This window comes from Pteropus alecto, unplaced genomic scaffold (genome assembly GCF_000325575.1).
Source record: "Pteropus alecto unplaced genomic scaffold, ASM32557v1 scaffold314, whole genome shotgun sequence".
NCBI classification, from domain to species: Eukaryota; Metazoa; Chordata; class Mammalia; order Chiroptera; family Pteropodidae; genus Pteropus; species Pteropus alecto.
In genome coordinates this window covers 49,007-62,100 of record NW_006435849.1, presented here as the reverse complement: position 1 = coordinate 62,100, position 13,094 = coordinate 49,007, and the positions used below count along the sequence as shown (strand labels likewise).

General features: G+C 45.7%; 1 pseudogene; it reads right to left on the bottom strand.

Annotated features, from left to right (window-relative positions):
* Window positions 1–2,049: 2,049 nt before the first annotated feature.
* LOC112479616 lies at window positions 2,050–2,165 on the bottom strand (annotated as a pseudogene).
* Between the last annotated feature and the right edge of the window lie 10,929 nt (window positions 2,166–13,094).

The window sequence follows — 13,094 nt, the reverse complement described above, 5'->3', positions numbered from 1 at the left end:
AGGAATGGTGAGAGCTGGACTCCGGGGTGTTGGACGGGCTTCCTTGGCTGGACACAGCCTCGTCCTCCTGCCCCGGCCCCGCCTTCTCGTCCTCCCGGCTCAGCCGAGAGCAACCAGTCTGTGTCAGCCCTGAGCTGGGGACACATAATAAACAAACCCGCCCAAGGCCCTGCCCTGGTGAGGCTGACATTCTCTCGGGGTGACACAGTTCATGGTTCATGACCAAGTGAACATAGGTATTCATATCAACTACTCATAGGTATTTATAAATCATACTAAGTTCAAGAAAGAAAGAACAGGGTGTGGCAATAGGGTACGGCAGAGGTCGGCCCCAGATTATTGTTGATGTTCCAATAGGGAAAAATCACCGAGATACATTGTTGGGTAGAAAAAAGCCAGAAGGGCGTGTGCCTTACAAATAGGTGACATTTGAATGGAGGTGAAAGCAGCCTTGGAAGCATGGAGTGGAAGGCTTGCAGGCAGAAGGGGCAGGATGTGCAAAGGCCCTGAGGTGGAAGGAATTTGTAGGTCAAGGACCAGCAAAACTATGGGACACCACGAGTGCAGGGGAGAGTGTGGGCCACCTCGAGCAGCACTGCGGGGAAAAGTCAGCCCTGTTTTGTAGATGAGAAGCTAAGGCTTGGGAAAGGAAGTCTTTTGCCCAAGGACACACAGGATCGGGGTGGAGACTTGCTCAGAGAGTCCTATGCTCTTAACCACCAGGACAGTGGTTCTTAGTGAGGGATCCCAGACGGGTGGCGTCAATATCACCTCCCAGGTCCCACCCCAGAACCACCACATCAGAAACGGAGTGGGAGCGGAGGCGTGGAGCTCAGCAGTCCGTGGTTAACAAGGCTTCCAGGGGGTTCTGACATGTGGTCAAGTTTGAGAACCACTGAGCTCTCCTGCCTCCCCAGGCTTTGCTCCCGCCCCTGTTCCGTGGGTTGGACGGTGGTCCCTGAAAAGATATGTCCACATCTTAACCCCCGGAACCTCATATGGAAAACGGGCCTCGGTAGTTATAATTAGGTTGGGGACGTTGAGATGAAGAGGTCATCCTGGATTACCCAGTGGGCCCTAACTTCAATGACAACTGCCTTTATAAGGTGAAGCGGAAGGAAATCTGAGAGTGAAGAGGAGGAAGAGGGACCTCGGAGGCAGAGATTAGAGTGATGCGGCCACAAGCCAACAAGTGCCAGCAGCCACCGGAAGCTGGGAGAGGCGAAGAGACATCCTCCCCTGGAGACTCCGGAGACAGTGCGCCCCTGCCAGCACTTGATTTCAGACTTTCGACTTCCAGAACTGAGAATAAATTTCTGTCGTTTTAAGCCACCAACTTAGTGCTAATTTGTTGCATCAGGCACAGGAAACTAATACACTGTCTGATGGGGAAGGGAGAGCAATGGCCCCCAGCCTGACTTCCCACGTGCGACCGGCGACAGAGCCCACCAACCTCCCTGGCATGGCACCTGGCACAGCACCTGGCACTGGCGTCCGTCACCTGTCCTCTTCCCCAGAGCTCTGAATCTTCTTGTGAATGGGATTTGGAGTCGCTGCGATGTAAAGAGAGGGCGGAGCAGTCCCAGGTGGACTGGGACCAACTCAATGAGTTAGAAATTGGGCTGCAAACTAGAATCTGATCTGAGGCCTCTGGCGAGCTGGGAAGGATTCGAGGAGAGGAGAGTCGTGGCCGGATGGCTAGTGGGAAAGATCAACCTGAAGTCAGATACTAGCATGAGGAGCTCGGCCCCTACCTGGGCCACCCTCCCTAGGGGTGCAGACTCTGGGGCTAGACTGCCAGGGTTCAAATCCCAGATCTGCCACTTTCTGGCTGTGTGAACTTGAGCAAGTCACTTCGGCCCTCTGTGGCTCAGCTTCCATATCTGTAAAGCGGGTTTAACGAAAACACCTCCCTTAGAGTCTCACTTCGTTCATATACACGAAGCACAAAGGACAGTGCCTGACACGCAGCAAGCAATCCATAACCGCTATTACGGGCATACTTCATTTTATTGCCCTTATTTTTTCTTTTCTTTTTTTTTTTATTTATGCCTACAGCACCTGATCTTCCTAGGTGGTCTCCCATCCAAGTACTAACCAGGCCCAACCCTGCTTAGCTTCCGAGATCAGACATCTGCCTTGTTCAGGGTGGCATGGCCATAGACCATGGACCATGGCTCCACTGGGACGCGAACCCAGGACCTTCTGTGTGTAAAGCAGACGTGCTAACCGCTACACTATGGAACCACATCCTGACCTTCATTTTTCAAAAATTGTGCTTCGCTTTATTGCACTTCATAGATGTTGCGTTTTTTATAGATTGAAGGCAAGACCCTCCGCCAGCAAAAAGATCACTGCTCACTTTTTTGTGATGCTCGCTTTGCTGCGGTGGTCTGGACCACACCTGCGAGACCTCTGCGGTCTGCCTGCAATCTTGCTTTTATTATCTCATTTGGCTCCGCAGCTGTCCACGTGGAGATGCCTCCCAGGTCTGTATCTCAGCCCTGACCCCTCTTCTCATCCAGTCACCTCCTGGCATCGCAGATGAAATGCTGCCCCTCCCCCATCTCTTCTGGCCTCCAGCTTCTCTCAGCAAAAGGTGTCACCTTCTGCCCATTGCTCACACCCTCAAGGCCGATCAAGCCTCTCTGTCTCCAGGAGAGATCCTGAACCTGTCCTCTGCCAGCCACTCCTCCACCCTCCCTGGGCCTGTCCACCCTCGTCTGCCTTCACTCGGTCAGAGATCAGTTATGTCTACTCATTTCCCAGCTGAAATCTTCTCCATAGTTTCACTTGAAAATTGTCGCACTTAGAAAAATCCTACGCAGCTGCCCTCATCTCTCTCTGACCTCATCTCCGCTTCCCTCCCTCCTCTCCAGCCACACCGGCCCCCCTGCTGTGCCCCAAACACACCTCAGGGCTTTTGCACTTGCTGTTCCCCCTGCCTGGACATGCTCTTCCCCTGGCCCTTCACACAGATAGCTCCTTAGCCTTCTTCAAGGCTCTGCTCACACGTCACCTCCTCCAGAAGCCCTCCCTGACCATCCCAGTTAAAATAGGTTCCTCTTCTCTGTCATCACAGCCTATTCTTCACCTTCGAAGCACTTAGCCCTGTTTGTCAATTAACTAGTTGCTCACTGACTTGTCAAAACCCATCCCTCCCCGCTCAAGTCCAGAAGACTCACGGGGACAGGAGTCTGTCTGTACTTTCCCTATTGTACCCCCAAAGCACAGGGCTCGGCCACTGTGGATGCTTAATAAGTTATCTTTTGAAAGAATAAGAGATAGAAAAGGCTTCCTTCGGAGAAGCCTGACAAATATTTACTATGTATTTTTTTCTTCATATCAATGAGGCCACTGTTCTACAGCTTACTTTTTTCACTCAATCTGCTCGTAGATATTTCCTTGTTAGTATGTAGACAGTTGCGGTAGTCTTTTTGTTTTGTTTCTTATTGAGCTATTATTTACATACAATAAAATACACCCGTTTAAAATGTACAGTCTGATGAGTTTGACAAATGTCTGCACCCGTGTAACTACCACCACAATGAAGACAGAACATTTTCATCACCCCGAGAAGTCCATTCCATGCCTCTTTGTAGTTCGTCCCCCTAGCTACCTCTTACATGCTCTCTGATTCTGATTACTGGTGCTTTTTCTGGAATTTGGTATAAATGGAATCACATAGTATGTGCTTTCTTCTGGCCTGGCCTTCATCACTCTGCGTGATGATTTTAGATTCACCTACGTGGTTGCACGTTTCAACAGCCCAGGGCTTTTTCTTACTCAGACTATTCCATGGTTCATCTGTTGATGGACACACGAGTTGATTTGAAGCTACAGTTGACTCTTGAACCATGCAGGGGGGAGGGGTGCTGATCCCCCATGTGGTTGAAAATCCACTAAAACTTAACTGCTGACAGCTTGCTGTTTGTTGACAGACTGGAAGCCTTACCGATAACGTAGTCAATTACCACATATTTTGTATGCTACATGTATCATATACTATATTCTTACAATAAAGTAAGCTAGAGAAAAGCAACCATTATTAAGAAAATCCTAAGAAAGAGAAAATAGCACTTCTACTATTTGTTGGGAAAAAATCCGCATGTAAGTGGACCCTCATATTTCAATCCCATGTTATCGAAGAGTCAGCTGTATTATGAGAAAGCGTGTGTGGGTCTTTGTGGGGACATATCTTTTCCCATCTTGGGGCTAAATCTTAGGAGTGGGATCACCAGGCTGTAAGGCAGGATAGTCGGTTTTATAATGAAATCGTCAAATCGTTTCCCAATGTAGTCTCACCATTGCTCATGCTTTTTATTTTATTTCTTTTTACTTTTCGATTAGAGTTGACATTCGATATTATTTTATATGTTTCAGGTGTACAGCATAGCGGTTAGACATTTATATAATTTTCAAAGTGATCCCCCCGATTAGTCGAGTATCCACCTGGCACTATACATAGTTATTACAATATTATTAACTATATTCCCTACGCTGTACTTTACATCTCCGTGTCTATCTTGTAACTGCCAATTTGTATTTCTTAATCCCTTCACCTTTTCCATCCAGCCCTCCAACTCCGCTCTCATCTGGCAGTCACCCGTTTGTTCTCTGTATCTATGAGCCTGTTTCTGTTTTGTTTGTTCATTTATTTTGTTCTTTGGATCCACATGTAAGTGCAACCATATGGTATTTATCTTTCTCTGTCTGACTTATTTCTCTAAACATAATACTCTCCAGGTCCACTCATGTCATTGCAAATGATAAGATATCACTTTTCATGGCTGAGTAATATTCCATTGTATATATGCACCACTTCTTTTTTATCCAATTGTCTATCGATGGGCACTTAGTTTGCTTCCATATCTTGGCTATTGTAAATAGTGCTGCAGTGAACATAGGGGTGCATAAATCTTTTCGAATTAACGTTTTGGTTTTCTTCAGATAAATACTCACAAGTGGGATTGCTGGATCACATGATAGTTCTATTTTTAAACTATTTCCATAGTGGCTGCACCAATTTTCAATCCCACCAACAGTACACAAGGGTTCCCTTTTCTCCACATCCTCACCAACACTGATTTTTGATTTATTGATGATAGACATGTGTGAGGTGACATATCTGCATTTCTCTGATGATTAGTGACGTTGAACATCTTTTCATATGTCTATTGGCCATCTGTTTGTCCTCTTTGGAGAAATTCCTATTCAGATCCTCTGCCCATTTTTTAATTGGATCGTTTGCTTTTTCGGTGTTGAGAAGTATGAGGCTTTATCAATTTTAGATATTATCCCCTTATCAGATGTATCATTGGCAAATACCTTCTCCCAATCAGTCAATTGTCTTTTTTGTTTTGTTGATAGTTTCCTTTGTTATAAAAAAAACTTTTTTGTTTGATGTAGTCCCATTTCTTTATTTTTTCTTTTGTTTCTCTTGCCTAAGAAGATATGTCAGGAAAAAAAATATTACTAAGAGCAATGTCAGAGAGTTTACTGCCTGTTTCCTTCTAGGAGTTTCATGGTTTGGGATCTTATGTTTAACTCTTTAATCCATTTTGAATTTATTCTTGTGTATGGTGTAATAAGATGGTCCAGTTTCACTTTTTTGCATGTATCTGTCCGATTTTCCCAACATCATTTATTGAATAGACTGTCTTTATTCAATTGTGTATTCTTGCCTCCTTTGTCATAGATTAAATGACCATACAGGCATGGGTTTATTTACGAGCTCTCTATCCTGTTTCATTGATCTAGGTGTCTGTTTTTATGCCAGTACCATGCTGTTTTGAGTACTATAGCTTTGTAGTATAGTTTGATATCAGGTAACATGATACCTCGACTTTGTTCTTCTTTCTCAAGATTGCTGTGGCTATTTGGGGTCTTTTACGGTTTTATATAATTTTTTTGATTATTTGTTTTAGCTTTGTGAAAAATCCCATTAGTATTTTGATAGAGGTTGCATCGAATCTATAGATTGCTTTGGGTAGTATGGACATTTTAACAATGTTAGTTCTTCCTATCCATGAGCAAGGCATATGCTTCCATTTATTTGTATCTTCTTCAACTTTTTTCTTCAATGACTTGTAATTTTCCTAGAACAGGTCTTTTACTCCTTCATTAAATTTATTCCTAGATATTTTTGATGCAATCGTAACTGGAATTGTTTTCTTAATTTCTCTTTCTGATGTTTCATTATTAGTGCATAAAAATGCAACTGATTTCTGAATATTAATTTTGTATTCTGCTACTTTAGTGAATTCATTTATCGGTTCTAACAGTTTTTTGGTGGAATCTTTAGGGTTCTCTATATATAGTATCATGTCATCTGCAAATAATGACAGTTTTACTTCTTTTCTTTTCAATTTGGATGCATTTTAATTCTTTTTTTTTTTTCCTTTTTTTTTTTTTTTTTTTTGTCTGACTGCTGTGGCAAAGGCTTCCAATACTATGTTGATGAAAAGAAGTGAAAGCGGACATCTTTGTCTTGTTCCTGATCTCATGAAAAACACTTTTAGCTTTTCTCCATTGAATATGATGTTGGCAGTGAGTTTGTCACATATGGCCTTTATTATGCTGAACTCTGTTCCCTCGATTCCCACTTTACTGAGAATTTTTATCATAAATCGATGCTGGATTTTGTTAAACATTTTTTTTTTGCATCTATTAATATGATCATATGATTTTTATCTTTCAACTTGTTGATGTGGTGTATCACATTAATTGATTCGTAGATACTGAACCAAGCTTGCATCCCAGAAATAAATCCAACTTAACCATGGTGTATGATATTTTCAATGTATTGTTGGATTTGATTTGCTAATATTTTGTTGAGGATTTTCGCATCTGTGTTCATCAGGGATATCGGCCTATAATTTTCTCTCTCCTCATCCTCCTCCTCCTCCTCCCCACCCCTCCTCCTTCTTTTGTAATGTCTTTATTTGGTTTTTGGAATCAGGGTAATGGTGGCCTTGTAAAATGAGCTTGTGAACATTCTTTCCTTGAATTTTTTGGAACAGTTTGAAAAGAATTGGTGTTAATTCTTCTCTAAATGTTTGGTAAAATTCACCCGTGAGCCATTTAGTCCAGGACTTTTGTTTGTGAGAAATTTTTTGATTACTGATTCAATTTTGTTAGTAGTAATCGGTTCAGATTTTCTGGGTTTTGTTTTTGTTTTTTGTTTTGACTCAGTCTTGGAAGATTGTATGTTTCTAGGAAGTCATCCATTTCTTCTATATTGTTCAATTTGTTGGCCTACAATTGCTCGTAGTATTTTTTAAATAATTTTTTGTGTTTCTGTGGAGTCAGTTGTCACTTCTCTCTCGTTGCTGATTTTGTTTATTTGGATCCTCCTCTCTCTTTCTACTTTATGAGTCTGGTTAAAGGTTTATTAATTTTGTTTCTTGTTTCAAAGAACCAGCTCTTGGTTTCATTGATCTTTTGTACTGTTTTTTTTTTTTTTTAAGACTCTATTTCATTTATTTCCACTCTGATTTTTATTATTTCCTTCCTTCTACTCGCTTTGGGCTTTGTTCGTTGTTCTTTTTCTACTTCTTTAAGTGTAAGGTTAGACTGTTTGAGATTTTTCTTGTTTCTTGAAGTAGGCCAGTATTGCTATGAATTTTCCTCTTTGGACTGTTCTCGCTGTATCCCATAGATTTTGGATCATTGTGTTTTCCCTTTCATTTGTCTCAAGCTACTTTTGATTTCTTCCTGGATCTCACTGATAACCCATTCATTGTTTAGTAGCATGTTATTTAACCTCCAGTGTTTGTGTATTTTTCAGTTTTCTTCTTGTAGTTGATTTCTAGTTTCATACCGTTGTGGTTGGAGAAGATGTTTGCTATGATTTCAATCTTCTTAAATTTAGTGAGGCTTGTTTTGTGGCTTAACATGGTCTATCTTGGAAAACGTTCCATGTGCACTTGAGAAGAATGTATATTCTGCTGCTTTAGGGTGAAATACTCTAAAAATATCAGTTAAATCCATTTGCTCTAGTGTGTCATTTAAGGCCACTGTTTCTTTCTTGATTTTCTGTCTGGAAGATCCGTCCATTGGTGTCGATGGGGTGTTAAAGTCCCCTACTATGACTGTGTTACTAGTGATCTCTCTGTATTACTATGTCAGTCAATAGGTGCTCCATTGTTGGGTGCATAAGTGTTCACTAGGGTTTTAATCTCTTGTGGGATTGATCCCATTATCATTATGTAATGTCCTTTGTCTCTTATTATAGTCTTTGTTTTAAAGTCTATTTTGTCTGATATAAGTATTGTTACCCCAGCTTTTTTTCATTTCCATTTGCACAAAATATCTTTTTCCATCCCTTTACTTTCAATCTGTGTGTGTCTTTCTGTAGACAGAATATATGTAGTTCTTGTTTTCTTATTCATTCAGCTATCCTGTGTCTTTTGATTAGAGTATTTAATCTATTTACATTTAAAGTGAGTATTGATAGGTACAAAGTTATTGCCATTTTACTATTCATATATATATTATCTTCTCCCCTTCTTAAAGAAGTCCGTTTAACATTTTGTGTAATACTGCCTTGGTGGCGATGAATTCCCTTAGTTTTTCTGTCTGGTAAGCTCTGTATCACCTTCAATTTTAATTGATAGCCTTACTGGCTAGAGTAGTCTTGGTTGTAAGGGTCTTTTCATCCCTTTTAATATTTCGTGCCAATCCCTTCTAGTTTGCCAAGTTTCTGTTGAGAAATTGGCTGACAGTATATCGAAGCTCTTTTGTAAGTAACTAGCTGCCTTTCTCTTGCTACTTTTAGGATTCTCTCTTTGTCTTTAACCTTTGACATTTTAATTATGATGCATCTTGGTGTGGACCTGTTTGAATTCTTCTTGTTTGGGATTCTGTGCTTCCTGGGGTTGTATGTCTGTTTACTTCACTAGGTTAGGGAACTTTTCAGTCATTATTACTTCAAATAGTTTATCAATTCCTTGCTCTCTCTTTTCTTCTTCTGGTACCACAATGATGCGAATGTTGTTAGGCTTGATGCCACCCCAGCTTTTTATAAGTTCTCACTGAGTTTATCTATCCTTCCCCTAAGTTCATTGAGCATTTATATAACCAGCATTTTAAACTCTGTCTGGCAGATTGCTTGCCTCTATTTCATTTAGTTCTTTTTCTGGACTTCTCTCCTGTTCTTTTTTTGGGGACACATTTCTTTGTTTACTAATTTTGGCTGCTTCTCTGTTTGTTTCTGTGTATTAGGTAAGTCTGCTATGTCTCTAAGTCTTAGCCAAGTGGCCTTATGTAGCAGGTGCCCTGTGTGGCCCAGTGGCACAGCCTCCTTGATCACCTGTTCTGGGTGCTCCCGGAGTGTGCTTTGTGTGGATTGTGTGTACCCTTTTGTTGTTATTGAGCCTTGATTGCTGTTGGCACATCAGTGGGTGAGATTGACTCTTAGGCTGACTGGCTATGAGGACTGGCCACACCCACAGCATGAGCTGCTGTGTAAGGACTGACCTCATGGAGTAAGATTCCCCTCAGCGGGCTCATGTGCCTGTTGAGACCATCCTTTGGGTGTGCCACTTGTAGGGCTAATCAGGTGGTGCTCCATTGTGGTCTGAAGCCTGGCTCCAGGTGTTGGTTCTGGGGCACCCTTGAGAGCAGCTCCCATGTGACCTCCTGAGGCTACCTGGTAGGAACTGCAAACCATCTGCACTTGGTTGCTGCCTGTGCTGGACCTGGAGGCACATGGGAGAGGCCAGGCTGTGAACCGAAGCGGATGCCACCAGTACTGGGCCTGGGGTAGCTCAGCAAAAGGCCCAAAGCACTCCAAGTTCTGAGTTTCAGCAGCTGAGCCTTGGGTTGTCTGTGAGTTGGGTGACATGGGGTCCCAGGGAGTCACCAGGGTGGGGCAAATCTCAGGTTAGTGCCAGCGCTGAGCCTGTGGTTACTCTTGAAAATCTCAGATCACACTGAGGCCAGCGGCAGCCCACCTTGGGCCCACAGCATCCCCAGATTTGTTCAAGAAATACTAGTTGCCCCCCACTGAAAGTGACTCCCCTGCTGAGATCTCAGGGTGGGGCTGGTTGCCTAGCCACAAAACTGCCTCCAGCAATGCAAGAGTCAGGTGGGGCAGGGTCTCTGAGAGTCACCGGGGTGGACATGCTCCTGCTTTTTAACATGTCATGACAGGTGAAGGATGGCTTTTGGGGAAGGGTGCCATGTTGGCCACCCAGGCCTTGGCCTGTTTAGAAAATAGCCTTTCGGAAGTCAAGTCGCCACACTGGGACCTTTTACCAGGTGGAGAGTTTGAGATCTAATGTTGAAAGCCACTTGGCTTTGCAGTGCGTGGTCGTGTTCCTGGATCCCTCAAATTGAGGTAAAAAATGTCTCTCATAGTAGGAACGTGAGGGTGGCGTGCTTCTTAAATTTTAGATTCTGGGGACCCAAGGGACTGAATTGGACTCCTGGGAGGGGGGCTTGAAAAATATACATTTTAAAGAAGCTCCCTGGGTAAATCTGATGTACCTTAAAGTTTGGGAACCTCTGAGTATAGGGACATGGGTGAGAGGGCAGGGCATTCTAGGTGGAAAGAACTTCACGAGCAAAATCCCTGAGATGGGAGAGAACAAGTCCTAGAGGCAGGGACCAGAAATCCAGGGCCTCGAACGTCAGCCAAAGAGCTGGGACTTTTCTCCTGAGGGCACTTGGAAGCCATGGGAGGTTTAAGTGGGAGACCGAGTGGTTAGGTAACAGTACCTCCATTCACAGATCAAAAGCAAGACAGGCAAAGTGACCTCTCCAGGGGAGGTGAAGACCCCCATGGCTGCCACCTCGAGATGGCGATGTGGAAACCATGGCAGGCTGGGGGCAGGCAAAGGAGGGGTGTTGATTTCCATCCTTCGGACTCTCCCCTGCCCTTATTTTTAGGTCTTTGGTTCCTGGCCACTCCCTGCCCTGGATTCTGACATGGGGACAGCTCTGATTCCACTCCCCATGCTCCTGCTGTGGCTCTGCCCCTTCTTCCTCCTTCTCCTCTTCCTCCAATGAGGACAGGTGGGCAGGTGGCCAGAAACGGGTGTGGGATTTTCTGCTTGTGGTGGTTTGGGGAGCGTCTCCGGTTGTGCGATTATGCGTGTGTTGTGGGCTCTGTGAATGTTTGGGAATCTCCGGGGACTTCCAGGTGCAGGGGGCCTAGGCTCTGGTATGCATTAGCTGGTTCGTCCTTTCCCATGGGTCTTCCCCATTCCCCAGGACCCTGGCTAATCCCCAGCTTTCTCAGGACGGGTCACTTCACCTCTCTTGATCTGTGAATGGAGGTACTATTATCAGTTCCCACCTCCTGGAGTGTTGTGAGGTTCAGTGAGTTAAAGACAGATACTCAATAAATATGACCATTATCTCCTGTCTGCTTCTGAGTGAGCCAGTGTTTCTCCCTGGCAGTGAGCTGAATCCACGTCCCTGTGTATCTCATCCGAGGCTCTGTGCATCCAACTCGCCACATACCAGCTGTGCAACCTTTGGTGAGTCACTAGTCTTCTCTGTGCCTCAGTTTCTTCATCTGCAAAATTGGTATAACAATAGTATCTATTTCCTAGGGAGGATGTGGAGATTGAATTAAGTACCCCACCTAAAGAACTCAGGACAATGCCTGGCACACAAGCAGCCCTCAATTACATGAGCATCATCATTGGGGTGTGAGCTCAACTCCCAGTGTCCACAGCTCATGTCTCTCTGCGAATCTGGGGCAGGAAGCGCCCGTGGAAGCCCATGGGGTTATCTGGGGCAGTAAGGGACCAGGCCTGTGAGGGCAGTGTCCGTTTCCTCATCTGTGAAACGGGGATAATCACGGCCCTCCACAGGACTGGCGTGCAGACGAGACGGGCTGGCGCGCGGCAGCGTACAGCTCCGCGTCCGTTTGCTGTGACTTTCTCATCTGTGAAACGGGGATAATCACGGCCCTCCACACAGGACTGGCGTGCAGAAGAGACAGGGGCTGGAGCGCGGCAGCATAGAGCTCCGCGTCCGTTTGCTGTGACCTTTCCTTTATAATAGCACCTCCTTCCTTATCGTCTTAGAAGATAAAGTGAACTTGTAAGCGCTTAGACAAGGGCCTAGCAGGCAGAAAGCACTCTGTAATCTCTGTGGAGCTCTGCGCCTGTGCTTACCTGGACGAGGCGTGGGATGTGGCACGGGCAGGATGTGGCCGTGGGCATCTGGCTTTACAGGTTTCCCTACCACCCCACTTCCTCCGCACCCAATCTCCTGCCCCCACCATTGCCCCACCCCTTGCTCCAAACTCCCCATGACCTCTGAGACAGGCTTTGGCAACCTGTGCCACCTGCCCCGACCCCAGGAAGGGGTCGCAGGCCCCTGGAAACCCAGGCGGGATGGCTGCTTCCCTCTGAGCTGCTACCTCCACGTCTTCTTGGGGTCCCCCATCTCTGTGATTCCTCGTCTCAGACTCTGGGTCTCTTTCTGCCTTTCACCCCCTACCTTGGTTTCTAGAACAAGAAATGTCAGGGCCCCAAGGGTGTGTCCCAGGTGAGGGCAGAGGAGGAAGTAGGAGAAGCAAGACCTCTTCCCTCTACCCTCACCCCCTCTGCTGGTGGGGGGTGGGGGGGTCTTCATTAATTAACCTCTTAATCCCGCCAGGCCAGATCTTAATGAGGTAGATGGGCCTGATTAGAGAGCAGGGAGCCCTTGCATTAGCTCGTTTGCCACACCCCTCTCCAGGGTGGGGGCCTGGGTCCTTGTCTGGCCCGGGGAAACTGGGACGGGAGGCCTGGGAAACTGAGGAGCGGCTAGGGGAGGAGGGGGCTGGAGGTCTGGAGGTCCCAGACTCCTGGGACCTAGAAGAGATGACCTGGGCTCCTAAGCCCGAGGGAGGAGGACACTCCGTGTCGTGACTCCTAGGTCTGAGGGAGGAGGGCCTGGGGGCCCAGATCCTCCCCCCAACACACCCTCTCTTAAATGCCAGCTGGAACGGCCCGCCCCCTCTTGCCCCCAGTTAACCCAAGTCCTGCGGAGGAGCCGGGACAGTCGATCCGACCCGACGGATGGAGGAGGTGCAGGAACCACACGCGCTGGGCGGCGAGCCGGAGGCCGGGGAGCCCTCCGGCCCCCAGGAG